Genomic DNA, 12,942 nt, shown 5'->3' with positions numbered 1-12,942 from the left:
AAGCATATTTTTAGTAGATTGAATTCGGAATATATTTAAGGTATATTTATAGTAGAATCGATAACCTTAGAATTAGTTATTTATTTGAATAAGTCGAGCCACATTAACACTGCGTAGGCCAACCTTTATGAAGTCGAATAAGTCGCAAAATGTGATCTAGACTCCTACCCTATAAACTGAATTTTTAATCATTTTAGACCTAACTAAATTTTGGACCAATACATAAAGTCATAAACAACTCCCTTAATTAAAAAAAAAAATTAAAAAACTCTATTCCCAAATAATTAACCAGACACAATTTATTGTATTAAATCCCAATTCCTCGAAAACTTTGACCCACAAATTCTGTCTTTACCGAAAAAGTGTGTTGTTAGCAAGCCTTTTCTTTTTTTTAAATTCAACTGCCACATTATAAAATTGTTTATGCTTTTTACTAATTCAAAAAATTCATAAATTTTCCTTTTCTAAAAAAATATTTTATAATATATAAATATAATATTTCATTATATTTAATTAAAATATAATTAAATTCAGGTCAAATTTTTTAATCTTAATATCAATAATTTTACTAGTTTAATGACTAGTTCAATTTTCAGAATTTTAAATAGAAATAATAATTGCGACAAAAAAAATATTATCACTGGTGAATAACATTATTAATAATTATTAACATTCAATACTATTTATTAATAATATAATTATTGAACATCTTATTTAACTTTCTAAGTACAACAACAACAACAATAACAATTACTATTACTATTATTATTAAAGTTTTGCTAATAACCTATGCTTTAAGAGCACATCTTAAAAGTACCATAAAAAATATTTGGCTACAAATTATTGAAAAAAATAGTTTTTTTTTTATATTTTAATGCATTAAAAAATTTAAAATTTTTTATTAATATATTCTTAACATGTATTTTTAGGACACAAATTAACTATATTATTATTATTATTATTATTATTATTATTATTATTTGAAACATTAAAGTTCTAAATTATTTGTTAGAAATTTAAATTGAAAGCTAAAATCAATTATGTTAGAAACACTTTACATTAGGCGTTTTTTTTAAGGCTTAGAGTGTGTTTGTCTTAGCGTTTAGAGAATCAAAGGTACGATTAATTTTTTTAAAAGCTTCACTTTTTGTTTTGGCTATATTTTCTTCTTCTAAACGCAAATGTAATTTTATCCTCTGATCCAGGTTTATCCAAAGTTCGAAATTTTAACTTTTGCGTTCACTTTTAATTTAATTAACTATTAAAATTTTTTAATATTATGATTTTAAATGAGTCAATTAATTTTATAAAATTTTTATTAAATAAGACAATTTTACAATCTAAATCTTATTACATTTTTAACTTTTTACGTATTTAATTTACTTTTTGAAATTTCATGTAAAATATCAATCTTCTCTACCTTGAATGAATTTGACGTTTTCTAAGCCAAAATATATATATATATATACTACTATATCAAAAATAGGAACATTGAGAAGAGATTTTAATAAATAGTTTTGGAACGTGTAGTGTGATACGGAAAACCTAATTAGGATCTAAGATTCTATATCAATATATCATCATGTACGCAATTGCATAATTTTTTTTTTTCTTAGTGCAATTCCCTCCCCTTTCATGTTCTAAGAAGAACTTAAAAGCATGCATTTCCTCCTTTCCATCTTGGTGTAGACTCTATTTGGTTTCCCTTAGTCATTAACTTTTATTATGTATAGAGTTTTAAGAAACTTAGAGTAATTAAAATATTGTGCATAGAATTTAGTATTATTTGGAAAAATGTCCATTTCATTAACCACCATCATCATTTTTTTTTCCCTCTTAAAAAATTTTTCCTTGCTACTTTTTTCCCTCTCATGCCAGCCTGTTTTTTTGTTCATATCTTCAATTTTAGTCATAGTGTCTAAAGTGTACTTTGAAAATGGGAAGATTGTGACCTAAGAGCCTAAAAAATAATCAAAAAAAAAAAAAAAAGGAAACAAGGAGAGGGTGGATTTCTCTAATAGAAATGAATTTCGTTTAAAAAAAGTATTAAGTCGTTTTATATGTTTTCTTTTTCATTTTTTTATGTATCTTTTTGCAATGTTATTGGGGAAAAATAAAAGAGCTTAATAGAAGGTTTTGTCTTTTAATTTTAATTACTCAATATTCTCTAAACAGATAGATTCATTACACGTATCACGACTCACATAATAAAATAATAAAATAAAATACATAGTTCCAATCATTCATCTTTTTATATTGTTATGATTGAATAATCCTAAAGTTTATTTATTTTGAGGCATATGATAAAAATTTCAATGGTACGGAATCTAGCCCAAAATATTTTTAATAAAAATCTCGAAATTTTTCACCCAACTCCCGAGGCATAAAATGAAAATATGAAATAGTACTACTCCTATAATATTACTAGACGACAAAGTTATATGCATATGCATGGTTCTGGGTTTTGTGAAATCACATTATGTACCATCATACACTTCAGACTTTCAGAGTGAGAACATGGCAATGTGCAAACCCATGTTCATCAAATCATCATCATAAGCTTTTCCCCCTTTTTTTTCTTTTTTTTTTTTGGTTAAAATTGTTATTTATTTATCATCTCTCTGTAGTAATAATAGAAACACTATGAGTGATGGTGTGGTAAATTTTGCAAATTGCTCTCTCCCTCAATTATTAGATGTCTAATTAATTAACTTTTTATTTTACTAAAAATAAAAAGATTCGAACCTACCACCTCTAAATGAGTATAAAAAAAATTATATCATTTAAGTTATAATTCGTTAGCATCTAATTAATTAACTTGTTCAATAATTACTTTATAATTTAAATAATATAAATATATAATGATCATATCCAATAATTAAGATGGCCCAATTACATTCTTAATTAAGTGATATCTCAATCCAATTTGGCCACTGGTAAGTATGACCAAACTAATACAATTTTATATTCCACTACTTAATCTTTTATGTTTTTGGGTCCACACTCTATGTATATATATGAACAAATTTTTTAACTGGAATACACTATATACCGGTTCTCCAAGTTTTTCATTTTCAAAATTCAAATCTAAAACATTAATTAAGAGCCGAAAGTCAATTAGCTTAGAGTCTTTATTGACAAATTATACATTGATCCTGATGTATATATACATATGGTGGTGTGTCATCATATAAAGTTAATTAAAATTTGCTCATATGTCAATATCAACTAGGATACACCAGAATTGGCACTAGGCCCACAACTGAATTTACATAGCGTATATGTAATGGCAATATATATATATATATATATAATACTTTTTGTTTTTTATAGTAGTAGGGTGTGCATGCAAGAAGTGTTAGAAAACAATAATGGTGGAATAACAAGGGGAATTTGTGGGGATTTTTTTAAATAAAAAAACTAAATTCATTGTTACTTATATATATATTTTTAAAATTATTTATATTTTTTTGTATCATTACGTACTACTACAATGGATAATTAGAGATCAATGGACTAGACTTGTAAAACTGGCCCAAACGTCAGAAGGAGACAGTCTCTGATTTGGTACGTGCCTGGAAGTCGCCGTCCAATGGATTAGGCTTGCAAAACTGGCCCAAACATTAGAAGGAGTTTTGGTACGTGCCTGGAAGCCGAGTTATTTATTTTCTCCATATTTTTTCCAAAGTATTTACTTGCCTTTCTTCAATATTCTTTATATTGTTTAATGTCTTTTATATTGCATCTCAATACTCTTTTCTGTTTGTCTAACTAAGCCTATCAAACACTATTGTTGCTTAATCCACCAATCCTTGTGGAATCGACCCTTACTTACGTAAGGTATTACTTGGTACGACCCGGTGCACTTGCCGGTTAATCTATGGTTAGAAATAACGCACCAAGTTTTTGGCGCCTAAGTCAGCAAAGGATTTAGCAGGTTTTAGAGAATATTGGAACTTAGAGAAACCTGAGGGGTGTCAGTGTATTTATAGTGGTGAACCAATAACTACCGTTGGAGTAGTTTCACCTTTTAAGGTGGGTAACCGTCCCTTTATCTTAGGGAAATTGAGATATGACTCCTGGAAGTGAGTTGAGAGATTTTAGAAACAGTTACTTATTTGAATAAGTGTTATCTGTCAGCTATTTTTCGAACCCGATTTCTTTGAGACGGAGTCTGTGTTGAATCCAATCTCCTCTGAGAAGATCGGTGGACCGTAAAAACCAATCTTTAAATTGGGTCTTTTAGTGTATTTAGACTTAGGTCATAGTGTTTGGGTCAAGGTACGAACAATTACTTGTACAACAAACAAAATAAATAAAAAACATGTGTAAACATTATTTTTATTATGTAATTATGGTTGTGCATTTAATGTGCAGACAGTGATAATATATATGCAGGCTCTATACATACAATGATACAAGTCCGAATTTCTTATGAGTGAAAGGCATTGATCACTGAATTGCATTAATAGTGAGAATTGGGAACTGGATCTCTTTTTTCTGATCGATCACATACACATACATTATTGTGGACTCATCACATATGCTTTTTGAGACCCCTCTGTTCTGAAATGGTTTCATTTTATTGCATCAATTCCTTCAATGACAGATGTAAAAGTTGTGCATGCATGTGTACGTATCTCATTTCATTATTGATTAAAATTATTAAAATACTAATATTTTTCATATATTAAAAAATATTTATGATTCAGATTAATTACTAAAATTATTGCAACATCAATAATATTTTTAAAATATTTAAAATGCTTTCTAATATGTATATATATATATGAAAAGACTCTTATGGGAAAAAGTTTATTATGATATATGAGAATATCTAATAATGACTACATATTTTTTAAGTAATTCACATTTTTCTTAATATAATTATTCTTAGATCCTAATTATTCCATGTCTCTATCATCTCTCTTTCTCTCTTCTCTGCCAGCTCCTCTCTTTCTCTATCCTCTGTGGCTCTCTCAAATACCTAATATCCCAAAAACTAAATAATAATATTCTCATTTTTTACTCTATTAGGCCAATATGAATTTAATGTTTTTATTTATTTAATTGATTTTTTCTTTTTAGGTTTGAATAAATTTGTGCTGGATCATGTGAATCACTTTTCATTCTTAACCACTTTTATAAATCTGATAGTTATTATTAGATCTTTTCATTTGTCAGCATAATAAATATTTTTCTCTTAATTATTAATATATATATATATATATATATATATATATATATATATATATATATTAATTTTTTCAAATATAATTACCTTTTTATGATTACTATTCGAACAATTGTTCTCAAACAGGAAAAAGAAATTGATTATTGATAACAGTGTAATTTTGTTTTTATTATAGTAAATCAAATGTTTATATTTTGAAAGTCACCAAAAAAAAAAATGTTTATATTTTGAAAGCAATACAAATGAAAAGAAAGTAAGAAAGAATAAACTTTTTAAAGATGGTCCATGAAAAGAATATGACAGGACCCCAAAAAAAAAAAAAACAAATAAAAACAAAAATAATTTATCTGATATAGTCCTTCTGTTCAGTTGAGTTTCATGAATCTTTTAATGGATTTGCACATGTGATATATTATAGCATGAGCACTATTTAATTAATTGTGCATCCAAATGCACAGTAATAAAAAAAACATATTTAATAATATTCTCATCTATAAAAGTGTGGATAATTTTCCGTCTTAATTAATATAATCAATTTTTCTATAATTATCTCATTTTATTTTTTTTTTTGTTATCTTATTATCTCTTTTTATTTATGTACATTAAAAATAATTCTATCTAAATTTTATGTGAATCAAATTCTAAAAAAATTTATTTTTATACTCTTGATTATTACATTTACAATTATACGATTTTTTTTTCAAATAAAATCACGAACTAATGCTTTTCTCTTTACTTCATAAGTTATTTTAAGTTAAACAACAAAAGAATTAATTAGGCTATATATTATTATTATCCACGGTATATAAGTCTAACGACTTGATAAACATTTATAATTCACTTGCTTTAAAAAAAAATTATCTTAGCACGATTCAACTCTCCTTCTCGTATTAAATCTTGCCACCTTCTCGTTCATAAGTTTTTAGTCACTATATTTCACTGGATCTTGATATTATCCATGCCAAAAACAATGCCTTTTGGTCTCGGGACCCTGACTGAGGAAATCAAAATAAATTTTTATTTATTTATGAGTTGAAAATAAAAATTAGTCAAATGATCAAAGATTTTGGATTTGGGACTTTTCAAACAAAAGCAAATTTATATTTTTATACGTGTTATACATAAAGAAGCATATATATGTGTTACGGATCCAGCCCACGGATTTCATATCCGGAACGGTCTCCGTCCGAACTCGGTTACCCGGTCCAACCCGCTTCGCCTTTTTAAAAAGTTTAGAACCGGCCCGATCATACTTTAACCAACAATCAAATTCAAATATTTCTCTTACCTTAACTAAATAAGATAAGATAAGATAAGTACCATCACCTATATAAAAGGGAGCCCCCGGCCCCCTCAGGTATGTCATTCACTCTACTCATCTTATACTTCTCAGATCCATTCTGAGTTGAGCATCGAAGTGTCTTTGCAGGTACCACCCCCCATTGCTCCAGTCAAATAATCTGGCATCCGCCTCGACCCGCAAATTCCCATTCCGTCTCTCAAACCCATACCGGAGGCTTCCACTACATTGGCGCCGTCTGTGGGGACTTGCAACATCGTCGCGGAATGACGGACGCATTCGAGGAGCAATCCCCGAGCCACCATGATAACTCCCGAACGAGGAACCCAACCCTCGAACACCGAGAGACTACACCCCATGGAAGGATAACAAGCACTATTCGCCATACCCCGGCGCAAAACAAGGAGAACGGTCCCGAATGCCGATCCCCGAAAACCTGAGAGAAAAGGCAGCACAGATAATCCAAGATCTCTGTCTCCGAGTACAAGAATTCGAGGGATGAGTCCCAGCTAAGGAAAAACACCACGCCGAGGACGGAAGCCACGTGACCTCTCGATCACGATCCCGTCATGAAACTAGACACAGCAGATCGCTCGAATAGTGACACAACAGGAGAAACGATCGCAGCGCCTCTCAAGGACACCAGCACTGTGTGAACGGCAGAAGACACGACAGGTCGCCCGAATGGCGACACGGCAAGAGGCACAACCGTAGCATCTCTCGCGACCCGAGTCCTCGACACGACACCGACAACGACCGACGACATCGAGAAACCAAACGCACAAGAAACGACCACGTGATCATGGGAGCTACTCCCTTTACTGAAAGAATCATGAAAGCAAAACTCTCCAAGGGTTTTGACAAATCCATCGACATGAAGTATGACGGAACCAACGACCCCAGGAACACCTAACAGCCTTTGAGGCCATAATGAACCTGGAAGGGGCCCCCAATGCGGTTCGATGCAGGGCCTTCCCAGTGACCCTAGCCGGACCCGCGATTAAATGGTTTAACGCCCTTCCCAACGGATCCATAACTGGCTTTCACGATATCTCGGAGAAATTTATGGCCTAATTCACCACCACAATCACCAAAGCCAAACATCACATCAGCTTGTTGGGAGTTACCCAGAGACAGGACGAGTCGACGAGAAAATACCTTGACCGATTCAACGACGAGTGCTTGACGCCTGACGGTCGACAGACTCACAGACTCAGTCACAAGCCTCTGCCTAACCAACAGACTCATGAATGAAGACTTCCGGACTTGATAATACTATTAATATTATTATCTAGACTCCATTATAATTAGAGCAAGTAAAATAAATAAATAACATAATAATAAAATTATATTACCATTTATTTTACTTCGGAGTTCGAAGTCGACTCGTCAAAATAAAACTAATCGCTTTAAAATATTATTTTAAGAAAAACTCGCATTAGTGCAAAAATTAGAGTTGTTACATCGGTCGCTAAATGGCGACCAACTTTTTTTAGTCGCTAAATCGGTCGCTAAGTGGGAACTTATATTTTATCAACCAAGCATTTTAGTGACCATATTTTCATGGCTGATCCTAATTTTTAATTATAAATTTTTTACTAAAAGCCAACCCATAACAAATATATCTCAACTAACATAACATACTTAAACAATCACCAAAATAACTCATCAATTTAATATTATAGACAATAACAATAATAAGTATGTTCACCATTTAAAATCTATTAACTAACACAATTACATCATTTAAAATATATTAACTAACTACCATCACAACTACAATGAAATAATCACTCTTCAGACGTACGTTCACCATCTTCATCCTCTCCTATATTTGTTTCTCCACCTTCTAGTTGAGGAATCGAAATTTTAAAATTAAGTTTGTTCATCATTTGTTGAAAGCCTATGGTTATTGAGTTCAAGTCCTTTTTCAACCTAGTTTTCAAGTCATCGTTCTCTTCTTGCATTTTCTTTATTAATTCTTCATGTTTTGACCTTCGCAACCAATTAGATGATTGAGAACGGGAGCCACGATAACTAGGTCTTTTCTCAATTGCAGTGGATTCTATCCCAAGTTCATAAATTCTTTCCTTTTTAACTCCGGCTATTTCACACCACACATCCATCTCATTTGGTACATTACTTCCTTCTTTAGACGCTTTTGTGTAGCCTGTTCTATAGCATTGTTAAATTCATCCTGTTACCAAAAATAGAATGAGGAAAAAGGTAGAATGTTTAATTAAGAAGAGGAAAAAGAAAAAATCGGTCGCTATTCCGGTACTTTCTTGTAATGCACCATCTACATCACCGTCGTCATCTTTGCGCCTGACGTCGCCGGACAACACCCTTGCGGCGGCCCTTCCTCATGGCACTTCCCTCTTCTCAATACGGTCCTTTCTCTCCCTCCCTTCTTCGTTGCGCTTCCTTCTCCTCGTCGCACACTAACCTTCAGTCAGAGTTCGACATCACAGGTCACAGGTTGCTGATCGCAGTGTCGTCTCCTGCAATCGTCCTCCACTACTCTGTCATACGTTTCAGTCCAGTTCAGGAGTGTCGTCGTCCATCTCAGTCCAGTCTCATCGCCTCCCTAGCAGCCGCCGACCCGCCGTGTCTCACCGTCCAGCATCTCCGTCTTCCTTCTTTGTAGGGTTTTTATAATTCCAATGATTTTGGGTTTCAACTTGTGTTTATGATTCTGAATTTTTATTTCTATTTTGATGATTCTGTCATTCAAATTCTGTATTTAAGGTTCTGATTTTTTTATTCTATTTTTAAAATCTGTTATAATTATGTAATTATGGGACTTGGTGTTAAACCTATTTTATTGTTGATTTGTTGTTATTGATTATTGTTCTTTCTATTGAGTATTGTTGTTGATTTTTTGAAATTGTTATTGATTATTTGTTCAATCTATTTTATTTTATTGTGCTTCTGCTTCTGTTAATTTTTTTATATGATTCTATGTCTATAATTTTGATTTGGGTGATGTTAGGTAGCCAAAAAATAATTACAATATAAGAATATTACATAAAATTTTTCATTATCTTGATAAGCAAGTGACATTCACCTCCTTATCACTTATTACTTATCTTCCTTATCACCTACTATTTTGCTGCATGTTTGGAGTCATTAATGTTCTTTTCAAAATTAATTTCAGTTTCTTCCAAATCAAATTCCTAACATCTCTCAATCACATTATTATCCATTAAAATGCAATAATTCTCTCCAAAAAATATGGAAATTAAATTAAAAAGTTTTAACAACTTTTATTATACAACTTATATTTTACATATAGACTATTAGAATATAAAAAATAAAATATAAAATATAACAAAAATTAAAAATAATTTTTTTAAAATAATTATTAACTCATCATATTAAAATTAATAAATAAGCATACATATGAATATTAAATAAAAATATTAAAATAATTAAAATCATAGCCTATTAATGAACATATGAGATAATTTGAAAAATACAATAAGACGTATAGTTTAAAATTTGATAATATTAATTATAAAAATTTATTAATTATAAACATTATAGGTATAAAATTATAAATATTATGAATACAAATTATGGATGTTATTAACATGAAATTATGGATATTATGTGTATGAATTTATAGATGTTATGTGTAAATTTATCAATTGAATAAATTAATTTAAGAATTTAAAATTTTTTTAAATTCAATTATGATAAAATTTAAAAAATATATGTGTTAACTTTATATTTACATATGCAATAACTAAAAAATGATATGTGTATGGACGTAATATCTAATAAACATGAATTTAATTTTTAGATGTTAGTTGTATGTAATTATGGATGTTATGTATATGTACGTATGAATATTATGTGTATGAACTTAGTTAGTATACAATATAATTATAAATGCATATAAAATCACAAAAAAAATTAAATTAGTTTATTACCATACCTCATCAAAACTAGTGTGATTTTTCATATTATCGAGAATTGGTTGACTGACAACAACCTCGTCAGATGAGTCCGTCTGTTGTTCAAATTCTTCATCAGCACCTTCTACCATAGGTACCGTATTAAGGTCGAATTCAAATGCCATACTATTTGCAACGATAAACGTGACTTCTTGTAAAATTTCTTGACTTATATACTATTGTGTTTGCAATGGTATTAGAGTGATGATTTTTGAATGATCATAATTAAATTAATGAAAGGTATATATTACAAAGAATCAAGTGCAAGTAAATGCCTTAACAGAAACAAAGAATTAATGATTTTTTTGTATTTCCATTGATTGATATTAAATACCTTTTGGAAAACAAAGAATTAAGTGTAATTAACTCAATTAATGTATATTATCATTACCGTCTATTCTTATTGTTATTATTAATATTTAATATATTCTTAATTAAATATAAAAATTAAATTATAAAAGGAATATTAAGTATTGATACAAGAATGTCTAATAGTAAGGAATATGATATTATAATTAATATCATTAATAAGTAGAATTAATAAAAATATGATAAGTAGAATAATAAGAGAGTGAGATAAAAAATAAAACTGTTATTAAATGATATAAATGAAGTAAATTATAGAAACTTTTAGCTAATTATGACTAAAATTTTTTTGCTACCAAACCTTTTCCTTTTGATTTTTAATGCATATATTTCCGAACTCCAGCTTTATCTCTTGGTTTAACTACAAGTCTAGCTCTCATAGTATCTCAGATAGTCATAAATGTCACAACCGGTTGCATTTGTTGCACAAAAGTCCCTCAAATTCCTAAATCGAACCGAACCAAATTAAATTTAATTGGTTTAATTTGGTTCGGATCATCTAAATAAAAAACTAAATCGTACTATTAATATAAAATTGGATCAGATTGTATTTCTTTAAAAAATCGAACAAAAATCGTACTGCGAACATCCCTAATTGTGACTTGTGATGACTTGAGAATAGGGGTGAACGCAGATTGGATATGAACAACATCTCGATCCGATCCGTACTAAAATTATCGGATCGGATCTAATATCCACGATTTTTAAGTTTGGATATGATCCGATCTGCAAAATTTACGGGTCGGATTAGATCAGATTTCAGATATATCTGTAAAACATATGAATATTTTAAAAAGTTTATTTTTATTAAAAAATATCAATAAAATTCCTTTTTTTACTCTTTTAAATATGTTTGCTTTTAAAATATTATTAAACATACTTTTATTAAAAAATAAAAATAAAATAATACAACATATATGATATTATTAGTTGAAATAAAATATAAAAAGAATATTTAATTATTTATTTATTTAATTTTGTGGATTCGCAGATATGCGGATCAGATACGCAAATACCTATATGAAATCTGCAATTCGATCTTATTAATGTGTGAATCCGATTCGATTCGATCCGATCTGATAGTCTTGCAGATCGGATCGATATCCATAATTTTCAGATCAGATTCGGATAAATACCTCGAATATACGGATCAGATCCGATTTATGAACACCCCTACTTGAAAATACTTAAAAGAAAAATTATCATTCTAGCATTTATGTTATTTAATTAATGTATTTATTTAAATAAAAACTAATTATTTTATTACTACAAAATAAATTTAATAAATCTTTATTTTAACTAAAGCTTAGTTTTTAGTTTATATTGACAACAAATGTATAATAATTTATTAATAAATATACATACAAATAACTAATTATATTTTTTATGATGTTTTTTAGTCTAATAAATTAAGAATTAATCTATTATAAATTAAATTTTAAATAAAAATTTATGATTAACTACTAAAATACTGCATGTTTAAATCAAATTTAATTTCCTAGCCAACCCAAGGTAAATATAACTCATGGTGAATTTTATGGTGGTTTTATTGTAGTGTTTAAATTGTCTAATTTATTTTTTAAAATAAAAAATAAAATAAAAAATAAATTATTTAAAATTTATTAAATATTATTTATTTTTTTTTTAATAACTTAAGTGCAATGTAATAGCCAGCGTAGCATTTTCCATAAATCTTTCTCTTTTAAATTTGTAATCACATTCTACAAGCACACACAGGCAAAATCAGTGGATCAACGCCCACAATATTGTCCAATATCAGCTTCAAAACCGCCAACTTTTTGTCTTCTTTCCTACATGATTTTAGGGCCCCAGCTCTGTCATTCCCTTGGACATGCATGCAGTAACTAGTTATGTTTGTTATAAAATTATTAATTCTAAAATCTCTAATATATTTTTTTATACAAAGTCTTTTTTCTTTTAGTTTGGGTGAATTTTTTTTATTTGTTTTATTCCTTTTTTTGTTAGTTATAATGATCAAACTCTAATTTTTTTATCACAAAAATTTTGATCCTATATTATAAACAAAGTTACTTATTCTAAAAGTTAAACTAAATAAAAATATTACAATGTCTTTGCAATTTGCATGCAATTATATAATACAA

This window comes from Arachis ipaensis, chromosome B5, assembly GCF_059453495.1.
Source record: "Arachis ipaensis isolate K30076 ecotype BB chromosome B5, ASM5945349v1, whole genome shotgun sequence".
Lineage (NCBI taxonomy): Eukaryota > Viridiplantae > Streptophyta > Magnoliopsida > Fabales > Fabaceae > Arachis > Arachis ipaensis.
The sequence above is the reverse complement of the archived record's forward strand: the minus strand, read 5'-3'. Positions refer to the sequence as shown.